This window comes from Drosophila mauritiana, unplaced genomic scaffold (assembly GCF_004382145.1).
Source record: "Drosophila mauritiana strain mau12 unplaced genomic scaffold, ASM438214v1 U_19, whole genome shotgun sequence".
NCBI classification, from domain to species: Eukaryota; Metazoa; Arthropoda; class Insecta; order Diptera; family Drosophilidae; genus Drosophila; species Drosophila mauritiana.
In genome coordinates, this window is record NW_022881322.1 from 28,459 (window position 1) to 38,124 (window position 9,666).

At 33.6% G+C, this 9,666-nt stretch overlaps 2 non-coding genes across 2 annotated transcripts; both read left to right on the plus strand.

The window, feature by feature from the left end:
- Nucleotides 1-4,098: 4,098 nt before the first annotated feature.
- LOC117149292 lies at nucleotides 4,099-6,093 on the plus strand. The gene has a single exon (XR_004460186.1). It is a non-coding gene; the product is annotated as a small subunit ribosomal RNA (ribosomal RNA).
- A 685-nt stretch (nucleotides 6,094-6,778) lies between these two features.
- LOC117149290 lies at nucleotides 6,779-6,957 on the plus strand. Its single transcript, XR_004460184.1, has one exon. It is a non-coding gene; the product is annotated as a 5.8S ribosomal RNA (ribosomal RNA).
- The last annotated feature ends 2,709 nt before the right edge of the window (nucleotides 6,958-9,666 follow it).

A 9,666-nucleotide genomic window follows, 5' to 3' on the forward strand; every position in this document is an offset into this window, starting at 1 on the left:
TGCTGCAACGCCACAGCGTGAACATCCTTCCCACAGCGCTGGTCAAGTTGGAGACCGGGACGAAGACCTTCGAGACCGCAGCACTTATCGATCCGTGCAGCCCCATGAGTAACTACTAAAAAGACTTTAATGAAGACTTTAATGAATTGTGTCAAGTTGCCAAACACCTCGTCATCAATTTAGTGACGCATATGATATTGTCCCTATCATATAATTTTTGATATAAAAACTTTAAAGAATTGTATCAAGTTGCCAAATACCTCGTCATCAATTTAGTGACGCATATGATATTGTCCCTATCATATAATTAATATAAAGACTTTAATGAATTGTGTCAAGTTGCCAAACACCTCGTCATCAATTTAGTGACGCATATGATATTGTCCCTATCATATAATTTTTGATATAAAAACTTTAAAGAATTGTATCAAGTTGCCAAATACCTCGTCATCAATTTAGTGACGCATATGATATTGTCCCTATCATATAATTAATATAAAGACTTTAATGAATTGTGTCAAGTTGCCAAACACCTCGTCATCAATTTAGTGACGCATATGATATTGTCCCTATCATATAATATTTGATATAAAGACTTTAAAGAATTATATCAAGTTGCCAAATACCTCGTCATCAATTTAGTGACGCATATGATATTGTCTCTATCATATAATTAATATAAAGACTTTAATGAATTGTGTCAAGTTGCCAAACACCTCGTCATCAATTTAGTGACGCATATGATATTGTCCCTATCATATAATTTTTGATATAAAGACTTTAAAGAATTCTATCAAGTTGCCAAATACCTCGTCATCAATTTAGTGACGCATATGATATTGTCTCTATCATATAATTAATATAAAGACTTTAATGATTTGTGTCACGTTGCCAAACACCTCGTCATCAATTTAGTGACGCATATGATATTGTCCCTATCATATAATTAATATAAAGACTTTTTAAAGAATTGTATCAAGTTGCCAAACACCTCGTCATCAACTACTATATTATGGTTGCGCCGACCTCTCATATTGTATTCTCTTATGTCTTCATAGGATTTTGGCAATTATACGAGTAAATTAAATAATATACATATGAAAATGATTAATTATTATATGTATAAGGGAAAAAATGCTGAAATATTCCCATATTATCTTAGTATTATAGAGGAAAGACCGTTGCCGACCTCTGATATTGTTCAAAACTTATGTATTTATATGATTTTGGCAATTATATGAGTAAATTAAATAATATACATATAAAATGATTAAATATTATATGTATAAATGTATAAAGGAAAAAATGATGAAATATTCCCACATTATCTTAGTATTATAGAGGAAAGACCGTTGCTGACCTCTGATATTGTTCAAAACTTATGTATTTATATGATTTTGGCAATAATATGAGTAAATTAAATAATATACATATGAAAATGATTAATTATTATATGTATAAATGTATAAGGGAAAAAATGCTGAAAATATTCCCATATTATCTTAGTATTATAGAGGAAAGACCGTTGCTGACCTCTGATATTGTTCAAAACTTATGTATTTATATGATTTTGGCAATTATATGAGTAAATTAAATAATATACATATGAAAATTATTAATTATTATATGTATAGGGGAAAAAATGCTGAAATATTCCCACATTCTCTTAGTATTATAGAGAAAAGCCATTATAGTGAGAGGGTATAGTAGTGTAAACGACCGGAATTACGACAGAGGGTTCAAAAACTACTATAGGTAGGCAGTGGTTGCCGACCTCTCATATTGTTCAAAACTTATGTATTCATATGATTTTGGCAATTATATGAGTAAATTAAATAATATACATATGAAAATTATTAATTATTATATGTATAGGGGAAAAAATGCTGAAATATTCCCACATTCTCTTAGTATTATAGAGAAAAGCCATTATAGTGAGAGGGTATAGTAGTGTAAACGACCGGAATTACGACAGAGGGTTCAAAAACTACTATAGGTAGGCAGTGGTTGCCGACCTCTCATATTGTTCAAAACTTATGTATTCATATGATTTTGGCAATTATATGAGTAAATTAAATAATATACATATGAAAATTATTAATTATTATATGTATAAGGGAAAAAATGCTGAAAATATCCCACATTCTCTTAGTATAATAGAGAAAAGCCATTATAGTGAGAGGGTATAGTAGTGTAAACGACCGGAATTACGACAGAGGGTTCAAAAACTACTATAGGTAGGCAGTGGTTGCCGACCTCTCATATTGTTCAAAACTTATGTATTCATATGATTTTGGCAATAATATGAGTAAATTAAATAATATACATATGAAAATGATTAATTATTATATGTATAAGGGAAAAAATTCTGAAAATATCCCACATTCTCTTAGTATTATAGAGAAAAGCCATTATAGTGAGAGGGTATAGTAGTGTAAACGACCGGAATTACGACAGAGGGTTCAAAAACTACTATAGGTAGGCAGTGGTTGCCGACCTCTCATATTGTTCAAAACTTATGTATTCATATGATTTTGGCAATAATATGAGTAAATTAAATAATATACATATGAAAATGATTAATTATTATATGTATAAGGGAAAAAATGCTGAAAATATCCCACATTCTCTTAGTATTATAGAGAAAAGCCATTATAGTGAGAGGGTATAGTAGTGTAAACGACCGGAATTACGACAGAGGGTTCAAAAACTACTATAGGTAGGCAGTGGTTGCCGACCTCTCATATTGTTCAAAACTTATGTATTCATATGATTTTGGCAATAATATGAGTAAATTAAATAATATACATATGAAAATGATTAATTATTATATGTATAAGGGAAAAAATGCTGAAAATATCCCACATTCTCTTAGTATTATAGAGAAAAGCCATTATAGTGAGAGGGTATAGTAGTGTAAACGACCGGAATTACGACAGAGGGTTCAAAAACTACTATAGGTAGGCAGTGGTTGCCGACCTCTCATATTGTTCAAAACTTATGTATTCATATGATTTTGGCAATAATATGAGTAAATTAAATAATATACATATGAAAATGATTAATTATTATATGTATAAGGGAAAAAATAATCATATTATATATGAATAATGGAAAAAAAATGAAATGTTCCTATAATCTCTTAATATATAAGAGAATAGCCCGTATGTTGGGTGGCAAACGGAATTGAAAATACCCGCTTTGAGGACAGCGGGTTCAAAAACTACTATAGGTAGGCAGTGGTTGCCGACCTCCCGCATTATTCGAAATATTTATTTCGGATTATGTTTATATTGGTTACATACAATAAAGTATATTATTATCCGTACAAATTTGTTTCTCAGTTCTATAGAACACGGGACTTGGCTCCGCGGATAATAGGAATATACGCTTTATAGATAATATCGTTGAAACAAAAGTCAAGTTTCTATTATATATAGAATAACAAATCGTTTCCATATATTATCGTTAATTTTTGGAGGCAGGCAAATATTAATTTATTACCTGCCGTATAGTTGGATTATTATATCGTTACGGTATAATACAAATATGGATTCTTATGAAAGAAATATAAAATTATATATTAAATGTGGAAATATTATCATATGCGCTTGGTTTTATGTTATATATTACCAGAGATATATATGAAAAGAGATAAATTTTAAATTTATCTTCAAAATGCAAATGATTTAACTTAATATTTATATTGGTTAAACAAAAATTGTACATGTGTGGATACAATAATTATGTATGTTGGAAATAAAATGATATTTTATAATGAAATATGTATGTATAAAAAGATAAAATTATAGAAATATATATATTACAATAATTAGATGAAATTCTTGTTATATTGGTAAAACAAGTATAAATTAAAAATGAAAATATGGATTACGAATGCTATATAAAAATGGCCGTAATCGAATGGATTTTTTTACTTATATATTTAAAATTTTACCCAAAGGCGAAATATTGAATTTTATTCAATATAATAAAAATCATGGAATTATATAAAGTGAAAAATCTATATATCTATATATCTATTATATTGCTTATTTCGATTCAAAATATATGAATGGAATATGAAGGAAAAACATTATTCTGGTTGATCCTGCCAGTAGTTATATGCTTGTCTCAAAGATTAAGCCATGCATGTCTAAGTACACACGAATTAAAAGTGAAACCGCAAAAGGCTCATTATATCAGTTATGGTTCCTTAGATCGTTAACAGTTACTTGGATAACTGTGGTAATTCTAGAGCTAATACATGCAATTAAAACATGAACCTTATGGGACATGTGCTTTTATTAGGCTAAAACCAAGCGATCGCAAGATCGTTATATTGGTTGAACTCTAGATAACATGCAGATCGTATGGTCTTGTACCGACGACAGATCTTTCAAATGTCTGCCCTATCAACTTTTGATGGTAGTATCTAGGACTACCATGGTTGCAACGGGTAACGGGGAATCAGGGTTCGATTCCGGAGAGGGAGCCTGAGAAACGGCTACCACATCTAAGGAAGGCAGCAGGCGCGTAAATTACCCACTCCCAGCTCGGGGAGGTAGTGACGAAAAATAACAATACAGGACTCATATCCGAGGCCCTGTAATTGGAATGAGTACACTTTAAATCCTTTAACAAGGACCAATTGGAGGGCAAGTCTGGTGCCAGCAGCCGCGGTAATTCCAGCTCCAATAGCGTATATTAAAGTTGTTGCGGTTAAAACGTTCGTAGTTGAACTTGTGCTTCATACGGGTAGTACAACTTACAATTGTGGTTAGTACTATACCTTTATGTATGTAAGCGTATTACCGGTGGAGTTCTTATATGTGATTAAATACTTGTATTTTTTCATATGTTCCTCCTATTTAAAAACCTGCACTAGTGCTCTTAAACGAGTGTTATTGTGGGCCGGTACTATTACTTTGAACAAATTAGAGTGCTTAAAGCAGGCTTCAAATGCCTGAATATTCTGTGCATGGGATAATGAAATAAGACCTCTGTTCTGCTTTCATTGGTTTTCAGATCAAGAGGTAATGATTAATAGAAGCAGTTTGGGGGCATTAGTATTACGACGCGAGAGGTGAAATTCTTGGACCGTCGTAAGACTAACTTAAGCGAAAGCATTTGCCAAAGATGTTTTCATTAATCAAGAACGAAAGTTAGAGGTTCGAAGGCGATCAGATACCGCCCTAGTTCTAACCATAAACGATGCCAGCTAGCAATTGGGTGTAGCTACTTTTATGGCTCTCTCAGTCGCTTCCCGGGAAACCAAAGCTTTTGGGCTCCGGGGGAAGTATGGTTGCAAAGCTGAAACTTAAAGGAATTGACGGAAGGGCACCACCAGGAGTGGAGCCTGCGGCTTAATTTGACTCAACACGGGAAAACTTACCAGGTCCGAACATAAGTGTGTAAGACAGATTGATAGCTCTTTCTCGAATCTATGGGTGGTGGTGCATGGCCGTTCTTAGTTCGTGGAGTGATTTGTCTGGTTAATTCCGATAACGAACGAGACTCAAATATATTAAATAGATATCTTCAGGATTATGGTGCTGAAGCTTATGTAGCCTTCATTCATGGTGGCAGTAAAATGTTTATTGTGTTTGAATGTGTTTATGTAAGTGGAGCCGTACCTGTTGGTTTGTCCCATTATAAGGACACTAGCTTCTTAAATGGACAAATTGCGTCTAGCAATAATGAGATTGAGCAATAACAGGTCTGTGATGCCCTTAGATGTCCTGGGCTGCACGCGCGCTACAATGAAAGTATCAACGTGTATTTCCTAGACCGAGAGGTCCGGGTAAACCGCTGAACCACTTTCATGCTTGGGATTGTGAACTGAAACTGTTCACATGAATTTGGAATTCCCAGTAAGTGTGAGTCATTAACTCGCATTGATTACGTCCCTGCCCTTTGTACACACCGCCCGTCGCTACTACCGATTGAATTATTTAGTGAGGTCTCCGGACGTGATCACTGTGACGCCTTGCGTGTTACGGTTGTTTCGCAAAAGTTGACCGAACTTGATTATTTAGAGGAAGTAAAAGTCGTAACAAGGTTTCCGTAGGTGAACCTGCGGAAGGATCATTATTGTATAATATCCTTATCGTTAATAAACATTTGTTATAATACAAATAAATACAATTTACCAAAATAAAAATATTACAAAATGATTCCACGGAATCAAAAGTTAAAGTCAAAATAAAATGAAGATGGCTTTTATTTTATATGTGGGGCTTGGCAACCTCATAAAAAGACTTTAACATTATTAATGTTGTTGTGCGTATTTGTGGCAGTACCTACTACAACAATGGCGTTTCCTATAAAAACAAATTCTCGAAAATGGAAATCGAAGAAACTGAACAAAATTTGAAAGTAGAAGTCGAATTAAAATTAAAATAATTTTGAATGTGGTATTCAAAATAAGTGTGTGTGTATATGGACCATAATATACACGCGTTGCGAATATGTATTGTTCATCTATGTTATGAGCATACGTTGGCTAATGCAACAACCTAAAATATACAATGTTTGTACCTGTCATCCATCAGGTTAATGTTTTATATAAATTTTGCAGTATGTGTCACCCAAAATAGCAAACCATAACCAGATTTTTATGATACATAATGCTTATATGAAACTAAGACATATCGCAACATTTATTTTTAGGTATAAAATAAATTTATTGAAGGAATTGATATATGCCAGTAAAATGGTGTATTTTTAATTTCTTTCAATAAAAACAATATTGATATTATATAAAAATGAATTATAAAACTCTAAGCGGTGGATCACTCGGCTCATGGGTCGATGAAGAACGCAGCAAACTGTGCGTCATCGTGTGAACTGCAGGACACATGAACATCGACATTTTGAACGCATATCGCAGTCCATGCTGTTATGTACTTTAATTAATTTTATAGTGCTGCTTGGACTACATATGGTTGAGGGTTGTAAGACTATGCTAATTAAGTTGTTTATAAATTTTTTATAAGCATATGGTATATTATTGGATTAAATAATGATTTTATTCATAATATTAAAAAAGAAATGAAAAACATTATCTCACATTTGAATGTGAAAAACGAAGAGAAATATTTTCTTTTTCAATCAAATAATACTGAGAAATGTCTAGCATAAAAAATTGAAATATTTTTCATCTAGAATTGTCTCTTATTAATGATTCGGAAAAAGAAAAATCTTGGTTTTGTTATTATTCTTCGTTGGTTCGTTAAATGGATAAAAAATAACTTTGCTTACAAGAACTATTGGAACTATTTATAACGAATTTAATTGATTGTTTTATCATTTATATATAAAGAATTTATGGCAAAAAATAGTTATATATACAACCTCAACTCATATGGGACTACCCCCTGAATTTAAGCATATTAATTAGGGGAGGAAAAGAAACTAACAAGGATTTTCTTAGTAGCGGCGAGCGAAAAGAAAACAGTTCAGCACTAAGTCACTTTGTCTATATGGCAAATGTGAGATGCAGTGTATGGAGCGTCAATATTCTAGTATGAGAAATTAATGATTTAAGTCCTTCTTAAATGAGGCCATTTACCCATAGAGGGTGCCAGGCCCGTATAACGTTAATGATTACTAGATGATGTTTCCAAAGAGTCGTGTTGCTTGATAGTGCAGCACTAAGTGGGTGGTAAACTCCATCTAAAACTAAATATAACCATGAGACCGATAGTAAACAAGTACCGTGAGGGAAAGTTGAAAAGAACTCTGAATAGAGAGTTAAACAGTACGTGAAACTGCTTAGAGGTTAAGCCCGATGAACCTGAATATCCGTTATGGAAAATTCATCATTAAAATTGTAATATTTAAATAATATTATTAAGAATAATGTGCATTTTTTCCATATAAGGACATTGTAATCTATTAGCATATCCCAAATTTATCATAAAATATAACTTATAGTTTATTCCAATTAAATTGCTTGCATTTTAACACAGAATAAATGTTATTAATTTGATAAAGTGCTGATAGATTTATTATTATTACAGAGCGTTAATTTTTCGGAATTATATAATGGCATAATTATCATTGATTTTTGTGTTTATTATATGCTCTTGTATGATTAACAATGGCGAAAGATTCAGGATACCTTCGGGACCCGTCTTGAAACACGGACCAAGGAGTCTAACATATGTGCAAGTTATTGGGATGTAAACCTAATAGCGTAATTAACTTGACTAATAATGGGATTAGTTTTTTAGCTATTTATAGCTAATTAACACAATCCGGGGCGTTCTATATAGTTATGTATAATGTATATTTATATTATTTATGCCTCTAACTGGAACGTACCTTGAGCATATATGCTGTGACCCGAAAGATGGTGAACTATACTTGATCAGGTTGAAGTCAGGGGAAACCCTGATGGAAGACCGAAACAGTTCTGACGTGCAAATCGATTGTCAGAATTGAGTATAGGGGCGAAAGACCAATCGAACCATCTAGTAGCTGGTTCCTTCCGAAGTTTCCCTCAGGATAGCTGGTGCATTTTAATATTATATAAAATAATCTTATCTGGTAAAGCGAATGATTAGAGGCCTTAGGGTCGAAACGATCTTAACCTATTCTCAAACTTTAAATGGGTAAGAACCTTAACTTTCTTGATATGAAGTTCAAGGTTATGATATAATGTGCCCAGTGGGCCACTTTTGGTAAGCAGAACTGGCGCTGTGGGATGAACCAAACGTAATGTTACGGTGCCCCAAATTAACAACTCATGCAGATACCAATGAAAGGCGTTGGTTGCTTAAAACAGCAGGACGGTGATCATGGAAGTCGAAATCCGCTAAGGAGTGTGTAACAACTCACCTGCCGAAGCAACTAGCCCTTAAAATGGATGGCGCTTAAGTTGTATACCTATACATTACCGCTAAAGTAGATGATTTATATTACTTGTGATATAAATTTGAAACTTTAGTGAGTAGGAAGGTACAATGGTATGCGTAGAAGTGTTTGGCGTAAGCCTGCATGAGCTGCCATTGGTACAGATCTTGGTGGTAGTAGCAAATAATCGAATGAGACCTTGGAGGACTGAAGTGGAGAAGGGTTTCGTGTGAACAGTGGTTGATCACGAGTTAGTCGGTCCTAAGTTCAAGGCGAAAGCCGAAAATTTTCAAGTAAAAAAAAAATGCCTAACTATATAAACAAAGCGAATATAATACACTTGAATAATTTTGAACGAAAGGGAATACGGGTTCCAATTCCGTAACCTGTTGAGTATCCGTTTGTTATTAAATATGGGCCTCGTGCTCATCCTGGCAACAGGAACGACCATAAAGAAGCCGTCGAGAGATATCGAAGAGTTTTCTTTTCTGTTTTATAGCCGTACTACCATGGAAGTCTTTCGCAGAGAGATATGGTAGATGGGCTAGAAGAGCATGACATATACTGTTGTGTCGATATTTTCTCCTCGGACCTTGAAAATTTATGGTGGGGACACGCAAACTTCTCAACAGGCCGTACCAATATCCGCAGCTGGTCTCCAAGGTGAAGAGTCTCTAGTCGATAGAATAATGTAGGTAAGGAAGTCGGCAAATTAGATCCGTAACTTCGGGATAAGGATTGGCTCTGAAGATTGAGATAGTCGGGCTTGATTGGGAAACAATAACATGGTTTATGTGCTCGTTCTGG